General features: G+C 45.1%; 1 long non-coding RNA gene across 2 annotated transcripts in view; it reads right to left on the bottom strand.

Moving 5' to 3' along the window:
* LOC139479089 (uncharacterized) overlaps positions 1-23,336 on the bottom strand; it is a 128,972-nt gene that overhangs the window by 24,754 nt on the left and 80,882 nt on the right. For both annotated transcript variants that reach the window (XR_011654343.1, XR_011654344.1), the window contains exon 3: positions 6,796-8,493. This is a non-coding gene — a long non-coding RNA (uncharacterized lncRNA). The remainder of the gene's footprint in view (positions 1-6,795; positions 8,494-23,336) is intronic.

The raw sequence follows: 23,336 nt of genomic DNA, 5'->3' as shown, positions 1-23,336 counted from the left end.
GCTTGTACTTCATCAAGACAGACAAGCATCCAACTGTCTGTGGAGTAAACATGGCCTGATTAACTGCCTGGTGTAATCATGGGCGATTTCCCCGAGTCAAACAGTCATCCTATTTCCTTGTTCCAGCATAGAGAGGATACTTGTATGGTTTTATGTTCGTAATGCCAGCTGGAGATCTAACATGCACATTTCTTGTGTTTCCCAGTGTGAAGACCAACTGTCACCTGTGTCACAAATATATAGTCTTCAGTCACGGCTTTAGACATACATCTCGCATCCCTGTGGCAGCAACATGCCACAAGTGCCATGAGGTGTGTCACTCACAACGTCTCCGCCACAAACAACATGATTTACAACCCAACCGAGGACACAAGACATACTGCGGTCTGGCAGCACACAAGGACCAAGGAAACAACTTGAAGTATTCCATTATACGAGGCAGCATCAGCCATGCTTTATCCCTTTCAGTTAAAATCAGGACTGAAAAATTAGGGAATTGCAATAACTCAAAATTCTTCCCTAGAACACCATTATAAGTCTTCCTGTGTGTTCGAAGTGTAATGCCATGATGGATTTGATTTGTGGGAAGGGTTGCGAAATGTTAGGCTAAACAGTGATGGACATGCTGTATGATGTTCTTTCTGAGAAACAATTCCTGAATGCCGCCTTCTTGGAGCATCATATACAACATTCCACCTAACAGAAAATCATGGACAATCTCTCATTTTACACAGTGATTGCAGAGTGAACGAGTTGGTTAAAAGCTGCTTCGAACAGTATTCCAGTTATATCGTAGCGTGTCAGCTTAACGTGGGAGGAAAGCCTGAAATGATGCAGGTCTCAGACGTTTACCACTTTGGTGAAACCCACAAGCACGGGTATGGTGCTGACAAACCTTTAAACATATTCGGGGAGAAACGGAATTCGAACCCACAATCAAAGGTTTCTATGGTGTCCAAGAGACGCAATTCAGTACAGTGAATTGCCGCGCCTTAAACGACCTGGCCACCCATGCCCCTGAGGGGCTTGAAGAGGTTTGAGTAGACATGTATATGCCGGATCCCAAAGTCAAATTGATGTCAAACCATACTACTCAACTTTTGACAGGGATAATGAGCTATGTCATTCTATTATACGACTATCCTCCAATATAATACAATTATCACCCGATATTATATGACTATCCCCCCATACAGTACGACTATTCCTCAATACAATACGACTATCCCCCCATGTTACACGACTATCCAATATAATACAACTATCCCCCGCAATTATACGACTATCCCCCAATACAATACGACTATCCCCCGATATCATATGACTATCCTCCAATATAATAAAACTATCCCCCGATATTATACGACTATCCTTCAATATAATACAACTATCCCCCGATATTATATGACTATCCCCCAGTACAATACGACTATCCCACAATACAATACGACTATCCCCCGATATTATATGACTATCCCCCAAATACGACTATTCCCCCCGATATCATACGCCTATTCCTCCATATGATACGATTATCCCCCAACAATCACGATTCTTTGTTCACAATACAAAACATATCGCGATACTTTATTTGCAGCAAGTTTGCTTGAATTGTTAGATTTCATGGGGCATATAAACCCCAGCTTGAAACTTCCTGAATATCTGTCTCAGATTAGAAAATATAAAATCTCATTTCAATCACTACTTTTAGTGTATTTCAGATAAAATTTGAGAGTCAACACCAGTCAGAAATGACAAGAACAGAATTTATGTCTTAAAACTATTAAGATTTATTTGTGAACCATGTCATCCCTAGAAAATACATTGAAACATTTTGCTTGAAATGTTTCAAATGAAAGAAAATGTTTCACTTCTGTTTTATGTGATGAATGACCCACTGAGAAGTGTTAACTACTGGATGATGCAAGACATACGCATGTCTCTTCTGCCCGTGTGACTGAGAAAGTCAGTGTCAGTAGGCCACGTCCTGAGAGGCATTGAGATAAATATTAATTTGACACGCTTTTGACAGTCACAAGTCCACTCTCCCAGAGTCACGTGACCACACCTGTCCGTTCTCACCACGCTGCTCAACAAAGAGAAACTTAACTTGTCCCACAAATAAATGTCATAATTCCTCAAGATGACTGTCCAACTGAAGGACAAGAAACAAGCAGCTCCAACTACAGGCACAGTGGCACAGGTGTGCTGCCTCCTTATAACACTATTTCGTTATAACACAGCCATGAAGAATACAGCATCCATCAGGCAATACCTTTTTCTTTGCGAATTCTTGGCACATTAAGAAAAGTCCAACGAAAAAAACACTTGCAACATTTAAAACTTAATATACATTTTATTTACATCATGTCTATTCTAATCAAGAATCCCCACAGAACGACCAGCATGGGTTGATGGGGACCGATTCCAACCCGGAATACCAATGATACGACCAGCATAGGTGGCCGAGGACATGTTCTAACCCAGAATCCCCATGATATGACCAGCATAGGTTGCTGGGATCTGTTCTAATCCAGAATCCCTACAGTACGACCAGCATAGGTTGATGGGGACCAATTCCCACCCGGAATACCAATGATACGACCAGCATGGGTTGCTGAGGACCTGTTCTAACCCAGAATCCCCATGATATGACCAGCATAGGTTCCTGGGCAGTTCTAACACAGAATCCCCACGGTACAACCAGCATAGGTTGCTGAGGACCTGTTCTAACCCAGAATCCCCATGGTACGACCGGCATAGGTTGATGGGGACCTGTTCTAACCCAGAATCCCCACGGTACGACCAGCATGGGTTGCTGGAGACCTGTTCTAAACCAGAATCTCCAATGTACAACCAGCATGGGTTGCTGGAGACCTATTCTAACCCGGAATCCCCATGATACGACCAGCATGGGTTGCTGGGGACCTGTTCTACCCCAGAATCCTCATGGGAATGGTATCCTTAGACATATTCTTGGCCAGAGGGGTCCCTGAGTATTTTAAACTCCTCAAATCTTGACTATCTATAATCAGGTTTAGTACATCATGACACTGAGTGACCCTGGGACCTTTCACCTACTTACTGGATTGAATACCTTGACTACTCTACAGTTATTGTAATACAGTGATAATACATGAGATAATGGGGCTTTACATGAAGCCAGTTTCACAAGGCTTTACGTCAAGCTTGGTACAAAAGGCTTTACATGAAGCCAGTTTTACATCAAGCTAGGCACCTAAGGATTTACAACAAGCCAGGCACACAAGGATTTACGACAAGCGAAGCTCACAAGGCTTTACATCAAGCCAGCTACACAAGGCTATATGTAAAGCCAGGCACTCAAATCTTAAGACCAAGCTAGGCACTCAAGGCTTTACGTCAAGCTAGGCACACAAGGCTTTACGGCAAGCTAGGGACACAAGGCTTTACGGCAAGCTAGGGACACAAGTCTTTAAGTAATGTCATGCTAGGCACACAAGGTTTTAAGTAATGTCAATCTAGGCACACAAGGCTTTAAGTAATGTCAAGCTAGGCACACATTTAAGTAATGTCAAGCTAGGCACACATTTAAGTAATGTCAAGCTAGGCACACATTTAAGTAATGTCAAGCTAGGCATACATTTAAGTGATGTCAAGCTAGGCACACAAGGCTTTAAGTAATGTCAAGCTAGGCACACATTTAAGTAATGTCAAGCTAGGCATACATTTAAGTAATGTCAAGCTAGGCACACAAGACTTTATGTAATGTCAAGCTAGGCACACAAGGCTTTAAGTAATGTCAAGCTAGGCACACAAGGCTTTAAGTAATGTCAAGCTAGGCACACAAGGCTTTAAGTAATGTCAAGCTAGGCACACAAGGCTTTAAGTAATGTCAAGCTAGGCACACAAGGCTTTAAGTAATGTCAAGCTTGTGAGTCTTTGAGGGTGAACACGCTGATGTTTTCTCATAACATCAATCTTAAAATTACAATTAGCTTGCAAATTGCTGCACAGTCATCAACAAACATATTGTATTTACATTGTGTGTAAAGGAGCATGTTGTGTGTAATTAGGGGAATCATTTACTTCGACATTGATCTTCATAATAAATGAGAACGGACATGCTCATAAAGTGGGTTTTGAATGACTTGAGCCAAGTGACCCCAGCCTCATCCACCTTGAATGCGTTCAGACTTGAGTGAAATAATATATAGGATTTTTATCAGCCCACCCCACCCCACCCCACCCCACCCCACCTCCACCCTACCATTAAAGGCCTGAATTCAACAGGTTACTGAGGTGTTCAACTTTCTAATCTCCTGTGTACCCCAGGGCACAACCTGATGAAAATGAAAAAGCTCCGTCACCCCGGGCTGTGACGATCTCTCTATAGGTGGGGGTTAAAGACATTATGCTCCTTGCTTTGTTGCTTAATAATCTGTTATTATATATTATTTGCCAAATTACGTTCTTATCAGGTTTCATAGACTGCGACAAACAGGGTGGGAGCCCAAGGGAGACATGACAGACCAGTTCACATCACATCAGGCAGACAAACTCATCATGAAAACATTCAATTAAAGTGTGACGGCTATAGCTTGCACAGGATTTTTCATGCTAAAGCAAGTCTGGTAGGGTCCACTGAACAGACAAACACATACATTGGTAACCTCACAGTGTGTATTGATGGAACTGTAAATTGTCAGCAGTCTTCAGTGGGGTATAACAAGAGGGGTATAACCAGAGGGGGATAAAACCAATATTTGCCTACATTACACGGTCTGCAGTAGGCCCTCCCAGTTACAGACATCTGAATGAAGACATGTGATACGGATGATCATTTCATAGCTATCTTCATGCATGCATGAGTGAGTGAGTGAGTGAGTGAACGTGTTATGGGTGGGTGAGTGAAACAATATTTCAGCAGCATCACACATCCAACTCGGAAATAATCTCTCAGATTTCTGTAACGATCCCGAGGTTGAATGTGAGTGAGTGAGTGAGTGAGTGAGTGAGTGAGTGAGTGTTATGGGTGAGTGAGTGGGTGAGTGAGTGAGTGAGTGAGTGAGTATGGTTTTACGCCGCTTTTAGCAATATTCCAGCAATACCACGGCGGGGGACACCAGAAATGGGCTTCACACATTGTACCCATGTCGGGAATCGAACCCGGGTCTTCTGTGTGACGAGCGAACGCTTTAACCACTAGGCTACCCGACGGCCCCACCAACATTGTGAACATTGAATAGGACTTCAGGAACATAAGGCCAGGCTTCTTAAAAACTTGGTTAACAAGTTCAACTCCAAAAACATTGATATATGACAAGAAATGAAAAGCGATTTTTTTTATTTTTCTACAGACAAAAAATAAGTAAAATGTCAAAGGAAAGAGAGCTGTGAGCAGGTTATGGCAGGGTAGTGCAGTACTGCAGCATTGTCCTGCCGGGCCAGCAGTGGGGGAATTTAACACAGGACGAATTCTTTCCAATATTCAGAAAATACAGTTGTAGAATTATCAAGCATTTTTCTGAATATCAGTTGTTGTAAATCTAGGTAAAATGTTGGAAAAATTGACGAATTGTAAACGTGTTACCTGGTTGATAACATAACCCAAACAAAGCAACATGTTCAAACCACTCAAACACCAAAAATATAACAAAACTAACAGCAAGATATGTTGATAAACAACTTCTTTATTACCATTAGGAACGACGTTTCGGTGTTGGTTTTAACACCATTATCAAGCAAGTGTAAGCACCTACACCGAAACGTTCACCCATATATCTTATCCTTACTTAGTACTCCAGCTTCTAAATGCCTCTCAAAGAACTTACAAACAATTACAAAATTTTGACATCCCAAAGAGCAACAACCTGCCCCAGGCAGCAGACACCCTCGCCCCCTCCCGGCCTCTAATTAGGAAGGGGGCGGTACAATTACAAACAGCATCTCCCACTTCTGTTCACTTTCAAGTCAGTCACTGGACACTTCTCCCAAGTTTATGACAGACCAGGGTTGTATGGAAAATCAGGAATGACACTTGCCGAAGACCGACCCCTACTATTACCACTGATCCCTGATGGTCACTAAGACTGACACATGGTACACTAGCATTGTACACAGGATCAACTTGCGGTCTGTCTGAAGCAAGCAGAGCGTCCATACCATTGAACGCCTACTCCGGGTCAATAACTCCTGTGTCACGCCGACCCAGTCGAACCATTAAAGAGAAACAAACCTAAGATAATCCATTAACAGGCCATAGCATGAGCTCAGAGACGGACAAACTACACACTGTCTTTGAAGCGCGGCCCTTTCCTGTAAGTAGTGGGCAGTAAATGGTTCTTTTACACACTGGGGAGAAAATGATAAGATTGATGGTGGATACAAGGCTACCATTTATTGCCAAGACATCCCATTTAGCATTTGTAGAACATTTGGTAGTTGGAGCTCAAACCCCAACGACAACAATTCCTTTTGTTTGGTCGTGAGGTGGTGTTTGGAGATAATCTGTCACGACCAATGGCTGTCAGTTCGGGGACAAGGTCAGCCCAATTCACCTCTGGGTGTCGGTCTACCTCCAGACAGGAAATAATCAAAGTGCTTAGCATTCATAACAATTAAATCTTACTTATCTACCTGGGTTTTATTGTTACGGGGACAAAGCTGATTAAACTTTATGGCCCTGGCAAATATATGACAAAGCCTGGGGCATAATGAACAGAGCATCAAACACTAAGACCAGGATCATCTACTCGACCCCCTGAGGAAATATTGGGCCGAGCCAACACACCAATAAATACTGATTGTACTCACCTGTGTGATGTGTCCGCTCTTGTTCAGGTAAATCCAGGTAAAATCCAGGTATATCCAAGAACAACACTACACATATTCCCATCGTGGAGAAACACAGACAAACTGAAGACAGAGGGAGTCCCGCAGCTTCACAGCTTTACTACCATGGCAAGGTGACCAAGGGTGTGTGGGGAATCAAACCATGTCGTCTGCAGGATGAGAAATCACCCAGGCCATTGGGCAACCTTACGTCTGTAGATGGGTTATGCCGCGCCCAGTGATGTTTGCGTAACTGTCATATGACTTAATGTTGATGGCATAACACGTCATGGTTTTGTTTCTCCAATACTGATAGTTTTCTTGTTAGCAGGTGATGGGGGCTCTGTACTTCATCAACTCTTCTGTCTGAGGCCAAACTGGCTGAACCTGGAGCAGACAAACCAGTCCTAACCAGTCAGAACTACACCAGATGTGAAGGAAGCTGTTCTCTTGACCTCATGCAAGAGGGCTGTTCTTATTTCCGTCCACCTCAACACTGGATCTCATTGCTGGATCTGTCACGGATCATGTCAGGGTCCAGATGTTTTCTCAGACCTGGGCTTAACACTGGATCTCATTGTTGGATCTATCACGAATCATGTCAGGGTCCAGATGTTTCTCAGACCTGGGCTTAACACTGGATCTCATTGTTGGATCTGTCACGAATCATGTCAGGGTCCAGATGTTTACTCAGACCTGGGCTTAACACTGGATCTCATTGTTGGATCTGTCACGGATCATGTCAGGGTCCAGATGTTTCTCAGACGTGGGCTTAACACTGGATCTCATTGTTGGATCTGTCACGGATCATGTCAGGGTCCAGATGTTTCTCAGACCTGGGCTTAACACTGGATCTCATAGTTGGATGTATCACGGATCATGTCAGGGTCCAGATGTTTCTCAGACCTGGGCTTAACACTGGATCTCATTGTTGGATCTGTCACGGATCATGTCAGGGTCCAGATGTTTACTCAGACCTGGGCTTAACACTGGATCTCATTGTTGGATCTGTCACGGATCATGTCAGGGTCCAGATGTTTACTCAGACCTGCATAACATTCTTCTTGACTTTGGTTCAGGGCTTGGCATACTAAAATGGTTATGGTACATTTTCTGATTCTCTGATCCTCAATAGTGAGTGAGTAAGCTGGTTTCTTTGCCACTTTCAGCAATATTCCAGTGGGGGTCACAAGAAATGGTCTCCACAAGTTTTACCCTTGTGGGGAATCGAATTCGGGTCTTCCGTGTCATGAGCGAATGCTTTAACCACTAGGCTACCCATCACCTCAATAGACAATCACTTTGCTTGTCCCCCGGACCATCTTTGTTTCTGGTGTTTGCTCAGGCAAGACTGGATCTGCCCGGGACCATCTTTGGATCTCAACGAGACTGTAGTGTAAATACCTTGAGTAGGACAGAGAGTTATGCATGTTCTTCCCAGCTCAGAGTCATTGTGAGGCGGAACTCTCAGGAACTTCATCCATTACACACATTTAGATATGGATCGACCCTCACGGACCGACCCTCATGGACTGACCCTCACGGACCGACCCTCACGGACCGACCCTCATGGCACAGTCTTCATGGAAAACCTTCCATCCAAGCAGCCCAGGACTTGTCTTCATGGAGTGCATTGACAGCCATGTTTGTTCTTCTCCCGTCAGAGATGTCTTTAATGGACTGAAACAAAATGATGTGAAAGTAAATACTGATGTTGAGTTTGAGATGAGACATTTAGTGGTAAAGACATGCTGCAGCAATATCATCTGTCAGGGGTTTTACAGGACGAAGTGGAGGAACTGCTTCATTGTATTACATATTTGGGAACGAAATTTGGTTCCCAAGAATCGTTTTGATGGGGAACATTTCCTTTGGGCAGCTGTACCGACAAACATTAACTTTGTCATAACTGGCTTATGGAGAACTGCCTTGTCATCCAGACATCTTCCTGTCACAACTACTGTAAGTGAATCCAATGTGACGAGACTTGTTGATGCTGCTCTGACCAGACATCCATTAGTGTCTTACTAAGTGAGTGAGTGAGTGAGTGAGTGAGTGAGTGAGTGAGTGAGTGAGTGAATTCAATGTGAGGAGATTTGTTAATGCTGCTCTAACCGGACATACATAAGTGTCTTCCTAAGTGAGTGAGTGAGTGAGTTGGTGGGTAAGTGAGTGAGTGAGTGAGTGAGTGAATTCAATGTGAGGAGATTTGTTAATGCTGCTCTGACCGGACATACATAAGTGTCTTCCTAACCCTGCTTGAGTGAGTGAGTGAGTGAGTGAGTGAGTGAGTGAGTGAGTGAGTGAGTGAGTGAAGGGCTTGGGTATGAGTGAAAGAAAGTAAAACAATAAGGGAGTGAGGAGGGTGGGAGGATACAGTTAGGATGTCACAGTCAGAGCTTCCCCTTGTGTGTGTGGTGTAGAACTGTACTAATCAGGCACTATGATGTACTTCACCGGACACTCTGCAGTTTCAGTGCAATTCACATTCAGTCTACAGAACCTACTGATATTTGTTTTGTGAGCAAAGACAAATGTGTTCATGCATTTTCATCTCTGCACAAAATGCCCCATCTGAATCTGATTGAAGAGTTAGGTGCAGAAGGGTGGCCTGAATGGCGGGCAGGGAGGTATGTGATAAATTTGTTATATCCTACAAATGTCAGGTCTAGGGTGATGTCCTGTGGTGCCCGATTCCATTAATGACTCAATCTCCCCCAAGTCCAGCCATACAACTGGCAGCTACACAAGCCAGTCAAGATGTTAAGTACTCTGTCCAGACGGAAGCTTTATTGACCTATTGGGAGATCTAATTGATTCCTCTCAGACAGTCAATCATATTACTGACTGATCTCCAGAAAATGGATGAACCTGTGTGATGGCTACAGGTTCTCAATGTCACGCAATGTTCCAGCAACATTCCAGCATCGTTCACTGAGACATAACCATAGAATCATGCTTCAATCAGCTTTTCCACATGATGTAACTGACAATAATGGTTGTCTGTCCCTTGATATAACCTGACAATAATGTCTGTCTGTACCTTGATATAACTGACAATAATGTCTGTCTGTCCCTTGATATAACCTGACAATAATGTCTGTCTGTACCTCGATATAACTGACAATAATGTCTGTCTGTCCTTGATATAACTGACAATGTCTGTCTGTCCCTTGACATAACTGACAATAAAGTCTGTCTGTCCTTGATGTAACTGAAAATAATGTCTGTCTGTCCTTGATATACCTAGACAATAATGCCTATCTCTTGTTAACCTGACAATAATGTCTGTCTGTCCTTTGATATAACTGACAATAATGTCTGTCTGTCCTTGATATAACTAACAATTATGCCTGTCTCTTAATAACCTGACAATGTCTGTCTGTCTTTGATATAACTGACAATAACATCTGTCTGTCAAAAATAGCAAAGTATTTCTGAAGAAAGATAGTTGTTCCTGGAGCAGGAAATAGTGTCTGGCAGTGTTCCAGCTGTGTCGACTACTAGGGAGAGAGCATGTGCAGGAAGGCCTCCCCCTACTTCTTCATACTACCATGGGACTCATCCATCCCTTTCGGAAATGAGCCTGTCCCTACTCAAAAACATCTTCAGGGAGATTAGTCAACTTGAAGTTTCCGGCAAGCCTTAACTACAGCTATATTGAGTTGTCTCCCGAGAAAATATCTACAAGTGTCACTTTAAAAGTCAACACTCCTGCGTGGTGCCATGTCCGACTATAGCCACTTAAACAGATACACGTGGAAGTGAGGCACGAGACTCAGTGGACAAAGGCCAGGCTTTGAATCCGGGAAGAAGCAGGATGTATGTTAAACAGAAGCTCCAGATGCTGTCAAGAATGTGTTCCTCGTAACCTCGACAACACACAGGTGTGTCTCAAGACATGTCACCTGACAACATAATTAGCTCTAAATGGTCTCTCCGTAACACCCCATAACTTGCCTCTCAAGCACAGCTAATTACAGCTGTAAGTGTGGACTAAATAGACTGAAGAGTGATCCTGCCCCACTCTGGAATACATAGCAGTGTGTTAACAATCATATGTCATCATGTATACGATGACGATTTCTAAAGTATCCTCTTCTAGTTGTAATCATGTTCCGGTCAAGCAGTCTTAGTGACCAGGTATTTATCCTTAGTATGAGTGAGTGAGTTGGGTTTAACGCCGCTTTTAACAGTATTCCAGTTACATCGCGGCGTGTCAGCTTAATGTGGGAGGAAAGCCCGAAGTGATGCAGGTCTCAGACATTTACCACTTCAGTGAAACCCACGAGCACGGGTATGGTGCTGACAAACCTAGAAACAAAATAGGGGCGAACCGGGATTCGAACTCACAATCATAGGTTTCTGGCGTGCCTAAGGGACGCAACTCTGCATAGCGAATCATGGCGCCTTAGACGACTGGACCACCTGTGCCCCCCCTTAGTATGAAGGTTGAAGAGGAGTGAGTGTGCAAGTGAGTGGGTTAGTGAGTGAATTAGTTGGGGAGTGATTGTGTGATAGTGGGTGAATGAGAGGTGAGTGAGTGGGTGAATGAGAGGTGAGTGAGTGGGTGAATGAGTGGGTGTTAGTGGGTGAATGAGAGGTGAGTGAGTGGGTGAATGAGTGGGTGAATGAGTGGGTGTTAGTGGGTGAATGAGAGGTGAGTGAGTGGGTGAGTGAGTTAGTGTGTGAGTGAGTGTATAAGGGGGTGAATGAGAGGGCGCATGAGTTAGTGGGTGAGTGAGTGTGTTAGTGTGTGAGTGAGTAAGTGTGTGAATGCATGAGTTAATGGGTGAGTGAGTGGGTGAGTGAGTGAGTGAATTAGTGTGTGAATGAGTGTGTGATTGCATGAGTTAATGGGTGAGTGAGTGGGTGAGTGAGTGAGTGAATTAGTGTGTGAATGAGTGGGTGGGTGCGTGAGTTAATGGGTGAGTGAGTGGGTGCGTGAGTTAATGGGTGAGTGAGTGGGTGCGTGAGTTAATGGCTGAGTTAGCAGGTGCGTGAGTTAATGGGTGAGTTAGCGGGTGTGTGAGTTAATGGGTGAGTTAGTGGGTGCGTGAGTTAATGGGTGAGTTAGTGGGTGCGTGAGTTAATGGGTGAGTGAGTGAGTTAGTTCGTGAAGGTTCCACCTCATCCAGCAATGTTCCAGGCCCTGCAGGGAGGGGACCACATTATGAGTGAGAAAGAGGGAAAAGTTTTATCCCGACATTAGTTCATCTCTATCAAAGAGCCCTGTGAATACCCGAGTCATGGTCAGCTTCACCAGTGGTTGTTGATAGGACCTCCAATATGGACCACACCTGGTGCTTCAACACAAACATTATCGCAGCCAATCAGCCAGCCCTTCACAGTGTTGATGTAATGATGTAATGGCGGCTAATTCGGACAGTCTGACCAGTCTGGATGTTGATAGCACCACATCTTCTCCCACTTCATCAGACATGATGGCTCAGCCCTTAATCACTCCTACCACACAACAATCTGGTAATCACATCTTAATCGGATGACATTGGCTTTGAAGTAGCTGCCTGCATATACATCAACATAGCCCAAGTTTGGTCTGGGGTGTGAGCTGTCGCCAGTGCTGGAGGGAGGAGATGGACTTGTGGGAATGAGACCGATGGAACGTAATCTCTGTTAATTGTTCTACAGGTAGTTTAGGCAGACATCACAAGTCAGAACATGTGGCTGTCCGTCATTATCTGATTGCTGCGGACACACTAGGGTAATTAAGATACATCCAAAAGAGACAAATTGGTTTTCTGTGACTGCCAAGGATCTGATTTGGGGTGAAGGAATCTGGGAGAATGACATACTGGTGTGTGATGAATCCGGAATGTGGCTGTCTTGATTGCCCAGCTGTATGGCAACAGAGGATGTGAATGGGACTTGGGTTTCAGGGGTGAGTGGGACTGGGGCTTCAGGGGTGAGTGGGACAGGGGTTTCTGGGGTGAGTGGGACTGGGGTTTAAGGGGTGAATGGGACTGGGGTTTCAGGGGTGGGTGGGACTGGGGTTTCAGGGTGAGTGGGACTTGGGTTTCAGGGTTGAGTGGGACTTGGGTTTCAGGGGTGAGTGGGACTGGGCTTTCAGGGGTGGGTGGGACTGGGGTTTTAGGGTGGGTGGGACTGGGGTTTCAGGGTGGGTCGGGTGAGGAAGGGAAGGGAAGGGAAAGGGTGGAGCATATGTGTGGTCTGAGCAAAAGGCAAATCGTGTTGGAAGATAGGGGGTCTATGGGTATAAGGTGTGGGGTGCTGAGAGAGTAAGGCTGGGTGTGTAGGTAGGGTGGTGGTTGATGATGGGTTGTGTGAGGTGTGCAGATGTATAAGGTTGGGGGATGGGGGCAGGGAGGGGATGGGGTAGGTTGGGGGATGGGGGCAGGGAGGGGAGGGGAGGGGGTAGGTTGGGGGATGGGGGCAGGGAGGGGGTAGGGTAGGTTTGGGGATGGGGGCAGGGAGGAGAGGGGGTAGGTTGGGGGATGGGGGCAGGGAGGGGAAGGGGTAGGTTGGGGGATGGGGGCAGGGAGGGGAGGGGGTAGGTTGGGAGATGGGGGCAGGGAGGGGATGGGGTAGGTTGGGGGATGGGGGCAGGGAGGGGAGGGGGTAGGTTGGGGGATGGGGGCAGGGAGGGGAGGGGGTAGGTTGGGAGATGGGAGCAGGGAGGGGATGGGGTAGGTTGGGGGATGGGGGCAGGGAGGGGAAGGGGGTAGGTTGGGGGAGGGGGGCAGGGAGGGGATGGGGTAGGTTGGGGGATGGGGGCAGGGAGGGGATGGGGTAGTATTGGGGATGGGGGCAGGGAGGGGAGGGGGTAGGTTGGGAATGAGTTTGGGGATAGGAGCAGGGCAGGGAGGGGAGGGATAGATAATGAATTTAGGGGAGATGTTGAAGCAAGTGTGGGGGTGAGAGGCTGGGGTGTTGTCTGCGGATCGTGAGTAGGGGAAATATAACAACACCTGGAGAATCAGCATGGAATCCGATCTCAAGATGCTGAAATGGTCAGACAGGGAATTAGCTGATGAGGGTAATAAATTATGGCTGCAAATCACCTGCTGAAACATTCTAAACATGACCAGCTGATGAGACCACCTCTGTGATATTAGGGGGCTGTGGGGCTGGGAGGGGGGAAGAGTCCAGCAACCTGCCTTTATCAAGATGGGATGCAATGATATGCTCCCCAGACAACATATATCAGAGAAGACACACTGGATGGCCATATTCAACTTGAAAGAGGGCCGATATTTCCCTGGTCTGGCCCCAGAGCAAATTAATCCATGTGTATTCAGAGTTATGAATTAATGGTGCTTGTACACTTAGCTGATGGTATATTTTACAACGAGGTGTTAACTTCCCTGTGAAGTCGTCAACTGTTGACTAAGCACCCAGCTGGTAACTTGTGTGTTGGGAAGGGAGCTTGTTTGAGTCTGACTTTCTCCCAACACAGGTACCTGAACAAACAGCATTGTCACAGGATAGGTGAGAACCACCTCCAGCAGACAAAGAAGGTTACAAGGCTATAGTCACCTGGTTCAACACCTGGCCAGACTATCAACAACATACACTAACTCCGACACAATCAACCCAAAATAACCTCCACACCTTATGTGGACAAGTCCGGAAACATTACATAGTTTTCTGGGAACTTATGTTGAATGAGGAGGTGCCTTGCAAGCACCTGTTCCATGGCCAACTGTCAGCGGGCTTCAAGGTGCTTGCTGGCATCAACTTCTTGCTCTGTAAATAGTTGTGCGTCTTGATACAAGTGTAAATAGTTGTGCGTCTTGATACAAGTGTAAATAGTTGTGCGTCTTGATACAAGTGTAAATAGATGTGTGTCTTGATACAAGTGTAAATAGATGTGTGTCTTGATACAAGTGTAAATAGATGTGTGTCTTGATACAAGTGTAAATAGTTGTGCGTCTTGATACAAGTGTAAATAGTTGTGCATCTTGATACAAGTGTAAATAGATGTGTGTCTTGATACAAGTGTAAATAGATGTGTGTCTTGATACAAGTGTAAATAGATGTGGATCTTGACACAAATGTAAATAGTTGTGCGTCTTGATGCAAGTGTAAATAGTTGTGCATACCAGACAATGGGGAGATAACTCTTATTGCCAGAGACATAGTTCAGTGATTAGTCAGCTTGCCTCCCTCTACTTCTGCAGGATGCAAGTCCATCACAAACTGACCTTACAACATCATTCACTTCAAGTCAGAAAGAAAACAATATGAATTATGCATTGCTGCGTGTTCAACTTGCTCACAGTTCCGTGTCTCTGTCAAGGGTCAATGTCAGGGTAAAATTAAGGAGTCCTGTGTCAGCATGTACATACCTCGTATATATGTCAATCAAGCAGGCCCTGTCCAGTTGTGTTGTATGGATGAGTGAGACCAATCAAACAGGCCTTGCCTAACTGTGTATATAATTGAGGCCAATCAAAAGTCACCAGCCTAATTGTGTTGTATGGATAAGTGAGGTCAATCAGACAGGCCCAGTCTAATTGTGTTGTATGGATACCTGAGGTCAATCAGACAGGCCCAGCATACTTGTGTTGTATGGATAATTGAGGTCAATCAGACAGGCCCAGCATACATGTAATTTATGGATACCTGAGGTCAATCAGACAGGCCCAGCCTAATTGTGTTGTATGGATAATTGAGGTCAATCAAAAGTCACCAGCCTAATTGTGTTGTATGGATAAGTGAGGTCAATCAAAAGTCACCAGCCTAATTGTGTTGTATGGATAAGTGAGGTCAATCAAAAGTCACCAGCCTAATCGTGTTGTATGGATAAGTGAGGTCAATCAAAAGTCACCAGCCTTATTGTGTTGTATGGATAAGTGAGGTCAATCAGACAGGCCCAGTCTAATTGTGTTGTATGGATACCTGAGGTCAATCAGACAGGCCCAGCATACTTGTGTTGAATGGATACCTGAGGTCAATCAGACAGGCCCAGCATACTTGTGTTGTATGGATAATTGAGGTCAATCAGACAGGCGCAGCCTAATTGTGTTGTATGGATAATTGAGGTCAATCAGACAGGCCCAGCCTAATTGTGTTGTATGGATAAGTGAGTTCAATCAGACAGGCCCAGCCTAATTGTGTTGTATGGATAAGGGAACGCAAATCAGACAGGCCCAGCCTAATTGTGTTGTATGGATAAGTGAGGTCAATCAGACAGGCCCAGCCTAATTGTGTTGTGTGGATAATTGAAGTCAATCAGACAGGCCCAACCTAATTGTGTTGTATGGATAATTGAGGTCAATCAGACAGGCCCAGCCTAATTGTGTTGTATGGATAATTGAGGTCAATCAGACAGGCCAAGCCTAATAAAGTCAGGATGAATATCTACAAGTATATAAGTATGTTTCTTGGATGATTACCGTATTTGGCGTAATAAGCGCCCCGCTCTAATAAGCACCCACGGCGATATTTGTTAATATATTGGCTAGTGAACAATCCCAATTAGCACCCCTTCTGATTGATCAATGTACACAAGACTTATCTATTCGTGTATAATACGCACTCATGTGTTATATGCACCCTTAATTATGGCAATTAAATTCTGGAAAAATATATCTGTCGTATATAAACATCTCAGGCTGACAGCATAAACCACGAAATTTATCTTTCAACTCTTTTCAACTTTTTTCCACCAAAATATCATTCTAATAAGAGCCCCCTATTTCTAATTTTGAGAGAGCCCTGGGCGCTTATTAAGTCAAATACGGTATAAGATATTGATAAACAATCTTGTGGGATTATTACTTGACATGGTCTCAATATCCCAAGCATGTCCCATGGAAGTCGGGTGAAATCAGAATAACCGGCGACTTGCCCTGGAAGCACACATAGTTCACCTGTACCAGGGATTACTCACAGTCTGAAAATATTTTACAGCTGCTAAATTATCGTAACAAAATATCATAAAATGGGAGCCCAGAGGCCCTCTTCATTTTCAGAAGTGCAGCAATCTAGACTTGCCAACTATTATAGACTTTCATGGGCTTTACTGTTTATATTTCTTTCAAGGTCTTTATGTTTGCCTGTTGTTTTACCCTCACTCCGCAATATTCAAGATATGTAACAGCTGTCTGTGAATGACATCACGAGCATTGACCAACACAATTGGGATATGATGACCATACAATCCTGTTCATGTCCTCTTACGACAAGCATAGGTTGCAGGAGATCAATTCTACCCCGGAACATCGTGGGTACAGGGTCTTTATGACAGACCACTCTGCCCGAGCAATAGTCCTCTTACGACAAGCAAGGGTTGCAGGAGATCAATTCTACCCTGGATCCTCGTGGGTACAGGGTCTTTATGACCAACTACCCTGCCAGAACGATAGTCCTCTTACGAAAGCATGAGTTGCAGGAGATCAATTCTACCCCCGGAACATCATGGGTACAGGGTCTTTATGACAGACCACTCTGCCCGAGCTGAGTCTATTACAAGCTGAGGAGGAGCAAGCGTTATTCCTCATTCTGTGAAAGTCGTTTCTTCCATGGCCCACTGCCTCCCCTGTGGTGTCTGCTACAATACACCACCTCCACATATGGCCGTGGCACCCTGTTGGGGGCTAATTACTTTACGGTCATTACTATAGGAAGGTTGAGTGTTGATAGGCATCTCAAATATCAAGGCCTACCCCTACTCCCTGTCTAATGACACTAATGTTAATACTTAAATGGGGTTCACTCTGCATAACTAATACTAACAGCATGACAACTATGAATGTGCCACTGATAAAACTTGGATAACAACTATCAATGAGTCCATTAGTCTTCAGAAGACATGTCACCAAATCATCCAAAGAAAGGTTCTTGCACTCACTGGATGTGACACTCCTGCTACAGTGATGTGGTTCTGGGACTCACTGGATGTGACACTCCTGCTACAGTGATGTGATTCTGGGACTCACTGGATGTGACACTCCTGCTACAGTGATGTGGTTCTGGGACTCACTGGATGTGACATTCCTGCTACAGTGATGTGGTTTTGGGACTCACTGGATGTGACTCTCCTACAGTGATGTGGTTCTGGGACTCACTGGATGTGACACCCCTACAGTGATGTGGTCCTGGGACTCACTGGATGTGACACTCCTGCTACAGTGATGTGGTTCTGGGACTCACTGGATGTGACACTCCTGCTACAGTGATGTGGTTCTGGGACTCACTGGATGTGACACTCCTGCTACAGTGATGTGGTTCTGGGACTCACTGGATGTGACACTCCTGCTACAGTGATGTGGTTCTGGGACTCACTGGATGTGACACTCCTGCTACAGTGATGTGGTTCTGGGACTCACTGGATGTGACACTCCTGCTACAGTGATGTGGTTCTGGGACTCACTGGATGTGACGCTCCTGCTATAGTGATGTGGTTCTGGGACTCACTGGATGTGACACTACTTCTACAGTGATGTGGTTCTGGGACTCACTGGATGTGACACTCCTGCTACAGTGATGTGGTTCTGGGACTCACTGGATGTGACACTCCTGCTACAGTGATGTGGCTTTTGCACTCACTGGATGTGACACTCCTGCTACAGTGATGTGGTTCTGGGACTCACTGGATGTGACACTCCTGCTACAGTGATGTGGCTTTTGCACTCACTGTAAGTGACACTACTGCTACAGTGATGTGGAGGAGGCACCAAGTTAATTTGACCCGCCTCCCCAAACTTGGATGGTATTAAGCCCACTTTGAACCCTTTTTGAAAAATACATTTTGGCTTTAACTTTTTTTCCGAAGATTTAAAAAGATCAACAATAATCTTGGTACATTGATCAAGTGTGAGTGAGTGAGTTAAAATTTATCGTCGCATCGGCATTATTTCAGCCACATAGCGACATGTTGATCTAGAAGATAAGGAAAATAAGACATTCATAAGGGTCAGTCTGCATATTTCACGGTCTAAAATAAAATAGGACCTTATCACCATATCAATCTCATGTAGAGATATTGTACAACTTTAACAATGTGTGAGTGAGTGGGTAGAGAGGAATGTGAATGGTGAGTGAGGGGAGTGTGGAGGGTGAGTGATGGGAATGTGGAGGGTGAGTGAGTGGGTTGTGGAGGGTGAGTGAGTGGAGTGTGGAGGGTGAGTGAGTGGAGTGTGGAGAGTGAGTGAGTGGAGTGTGGAGGGTGAGTGAGTGGGTTGTGGAGGATGAGTGAGTGGAATGTGGAGGGTGAGTGAGTGGAGTGTGGAGGGTGAGTGAGTGGAGTGTGGAGAGTGAGTGAGTGGAGGGTGGAGGGTGAGTGAGTGGGTTGTGGAGGATGAGTGAGTGGAATGTGGAGGGTGAGTGAGTGGAATGTGGAGGATGAGTGAGTGGAATGTGGAGGGTGAGTGAGTGGGTTGTGGAGGATGAGTGAGTGGAGGGTGGAGGGTGAGTGAGTGGGTTGTGGAGGATGAGTGAGTGGAATGTGGAGGGTGAGTGAGTGGAATGTGGAGGGTGAGTGAGTGGAGGGTGGAAGGTGAGTGAGGGGAGTGTGGAGGGTGAGTGAGTGGAGTGTGGAGGGTGAGTGAGTGGAATGTGGAGGGTGAGTGAGTGGAGTGTGGAGGGTGAGTGAGTGGAGTGTGGAGGGTGAGTGAGTGGAGTGTGGAGGGTGAGTGAGTGGAGTGTGGAGGGTGAGTGAGTGGAGTGTGGAGGGTGAGTGAGTGGAATGTGGAGGGTGAGTGAGTGGAGTGTGGAGGGTGAGTGAGTGGAGTGTGGAGGGTGAGTGAGTGGAGTGTGGAGGGTGAGTGAGTGAGTGGAGTGTGGAGGGTGAGTGAGTGGAGTGTGGAGGGGGAGTGAGTGGAATGTGGAGGGTGAGTGAGTGGAGTGTGGAGGGTGAGTGAGTGGAGTGTGGAGGGTGAGTGAGGGGAGTGTGGAGGCTGAGTGAGTGGAGTGTGGAGGGTGAGTGAGGGGAGTGTGGAGGGTGAGTGAGTGGAATGTGGAGGGTGAGTGAGTGGAGTATGGAGGGTGAGTGAGGGGAATGTGGGGCAGAGTGTGGAGTCCAAGATGAGTAATTGGAAAGTCGTGTGAGTGGAAAGTTGTGTGAGTGAGATGCGTAAGTGAGTGAGTGGAGACTCAAAACACTGAGGCCAGGCATCGAAGCCCTTGACAAAAGCCAACAGTGAAGCCCTACATTGCAGAGGTATTTCTGTGTGAACATTTCTGCTGAAAGACCTGTGTTGAATGGAAGGTTGTTAAGAATACAATGTAACCTTTATATATATATATGCCCACGGTTCCTAAAACAGATTCTTGTCAGTGTTGTAGATTTACCGAGATTAAAGATTTTCACGTCCCAGTTCACATGGTCTAGTGTAATTAGAGTTCCTCTATTTACAATGGTATCAACTTCCACATACAAGCCGATCGGTATCTGGGACAGACAATCAGAAATAATCGTCCTCACTCAGTTTGCTATGGAACTAATTAAGCATAATTATCACTGTCAGACAGGTCAATATCCCCCACAGAAAGCCCCGGTGCTGTAACAGTGATCCCTTGTGTAACACAGTAGGTCAAATCTAAGATGAGTCACAGAAAAAAAGCAGGATGATTGACAAGACATGAATAGGAACATAAATCGAATTTTAACGATTACGTGGGAGTTGTAAGATGTAATTTGAGAAAGACAGTTACATCGGAAAGATGTAACAATCAACATAATGTGTACGTGCCTTGTCACCCGCGCATTCACTGGGAGGACATGGAGATTATTGTCGGTAATATAGTCTGCATGGAATCCTGGGAAACATTCACATCAATCGAAAGGTTCGCTTAATCAGAGGAAGCTTGTGGTATCTTCTCACTCAAATATTCACCATGACAACAAAGTAGTATGACACTTATACTTGAAGATGTAACATGAATAGGGCTGGGACGAGTCCAAATTTACTACCCGGGTACCCGACCCCCCTATTACCCGAACCTACCCGGGTACCCACTGCAAGTCTCAAGAGTTGAGAAAAAATGTCTGATTGGTAATTGTTTAACCGCAGCCCTGGCTAAAACTATTTAGATACATGTATCAAACAATCAGATCATGCGTTCACTGAAGTTGACTGAAGCTTTATCTTTACTCAAACATATACAAGTCAAATGGAATGTGTGCATCGTCAGAAAGAAATGCGAACATTAGCAACTTGTAGTGTAACCACTGAGCTATAGTGAGTTTCTGTCATTTAACAATATATCACGTGACTAACCACGGGTCTGGGTAGTCCTGTGGGTACCCGGGTCTTACTCAGGACCCACCTGACCCGAGTACCTGAGTTACCCGTTCCAGCCCTGAATGTGAACCTTTAAAAAATATTACTCATGGAAAATACTTGTTTGTGTTTTCTGATGATCAACATAACTACTGTGTTGTCACAAATAACTAACTGTAAATGAATAAAGACGTGGTATTGTATTGAGAAAATAGCAGTGTATAATGGTCATTGCCATATCACAAGTCATGAGTGGTCAGATGTGGTCTACATATTTTCTGCAAACAGTTTAGCCTGGATAGACTGAAAAATATATGCAATAAAAGATTTTGGTACTTAAATATTATTCAGAATGTTAACAGTTATAACTGTTACAGTTGGTCATGTATGGCGTAATGTCCAATCCATCAGTTTCAGGTTTTTTTACCCTTTGCTCCATAAATTTAAAACTTCCAAAAATTCTGAAGGACTTCACAGCTAGTACATCCATGTGGAGGAGGGGCAGCGGGAGGAGCTTCAGGTATTGTCCCTTAGGAAAAAATGCTGTTTCCAAAGAATTAAGTGAGTGAGTTGGATTTTATGCCGCTTTTAGCATTAATCCAGCAATATCACGTCAGGGTACACCAGAAATGGGCTTCACACATTGTACCACTGTTGGGAATTGAACCCAGGTCTTCTGACGAGAAACCACTTTAACCACCAGGCTACCGGATCGCCCCTGTTTCCCAAGACAACCGAGACCACTACACCATGAGCTGTTTCCCATGGCAACCGTGACCACTCAACCATCAGCTGTTTCCCATGACAACCATGACAACCGTGACCACTCCGCCATCAGCTGTTTCCCATGACAACTGTGACCACTCCGCCATCAGCTGTTTCCCAAGACAACCATGACCACTCCACCATAAGCTGTTTCCCAAGGCTGAAGCCAGGCTGATTTACATCTGGGGCCATCAAAGGTCCAGATCAACAGGGATAATTTATGCTTGTCATCACAAATACGTTGGGAAACATAAATCAGTCGTCATTCCCCTATCTGGTCAGGGTCATTGTGGAGTCCGGCAGTGACGCCTCAATGGCGCTATGGCCTTGGAACACTGTCCACTACCTATGTAGATCACCTGTTCTGACAAGGAGAGAGCGAGTGAGCGAGTGAGCGAGTGAGTGAGAAAGTGGGTGAGTGGGTGGGTGAGCGAGTGAGCGAGTGTGGTTTAGAAAGAGTGAATGAGTGAGTGGATGATAGTGTTTGTGTTCGCTGGTTTGGGAGGTGAATAAGTGGGTTGGTGATTGAATGAACTAGTGGGTGAGTGTGTGGGGGGTAGAGTATGTGTGTGATTAGATGGATGGGTTGGTGAGTGAGTGAGTGAGTGAAAGAGTGAGTGAGTAAGTGAGTGAGTGAGTATGGTTTTATGCCACTTTTAGCAATATTCCAGCAATATAAAAGCAAATTCACGGCGGAAGACGTCAGAAATGGGCTTCACACATTGTACCCATGCCAGGAAATGAACCTAGTCTTCTGTGTGACAAGCGAACGCTTCAACAACTTGGATTCCCGACCGACCTGTTGCCTTACGGTTCCACTAAACATTTTACTAAACATTTTACTAAAACATTTCAATAAACACTTCCATCCAGTTTGCCAGACTTTAAGTGGTCGCAGTGTTTATAAAAATAGTTCATATTTTACATTCAATCTCAAATCATTTTGAAGTGTGAACATTAAATCACAACATTTCGGGACACGTGAAGGACAGTATGGCTGTCAGTATCAGATTCAGTCAATCCTGCACCAAACCAGCATTCACCTGTGTGTATGTTTAAAGAAGGTGGTAACTTGTGATAGTTGGGTTAACAAGTACAAACATCACCAGCTTGATTGTTTGAAGCTCATCACGAGTCCTGTAAATTAATACAGTGGAACTAAACCTGGACAAGGAGGCAAGTAATCAGGTGGAGAGGGGCCATTGAGAAATCAAACAGGGTTGTGCATGCCTTGACGTGGGGACGCTCGCAGCCAGCGACCCGGAACCAGGGCGTGATAACATCTCTTGTTCCTCTGATAACATCACCACTAGGCTCAAATAACATCAGAGAGCTCACAAAGCTGCAACTTCAACCATTTAAAGAAAATCCTCCTGGATTAGGAGAGATAACTCTCTAACAAGCTGAACTAACCAATTCAGACAACAGGTGGAATTTATGTCAAAACTCTGCCGAGAGCGACTGTGTCACGGTTTTATGTTCGATGTCAGCTTCATGAGGTCAGGTCACACTCAGGCCAGGGGGGGACTGTCATCAACAGACAGTTTG

Source organism: Haliotis cracherodii, unplaced genomic scaffold (assembly GCF_022045235.1).
Source record: "Haliotis cracherodii isolate W230 unplaced genomic scaffold, xgHalCrac1.p SCAF_4, whole genome shotgun sequence".
NCBI classification, from domain to species: Eukaryota; Metazoa; Mollusca; class Gastropoda; order Lepetellida; family Haliotidae; genus Haliotis; species Haliotis cracherodii.
The sequence above is the reverse complement of the archived record's forward strand: the minus strand, read 5'-3'. Positions and strand labels throughout refer to the sequence as shown.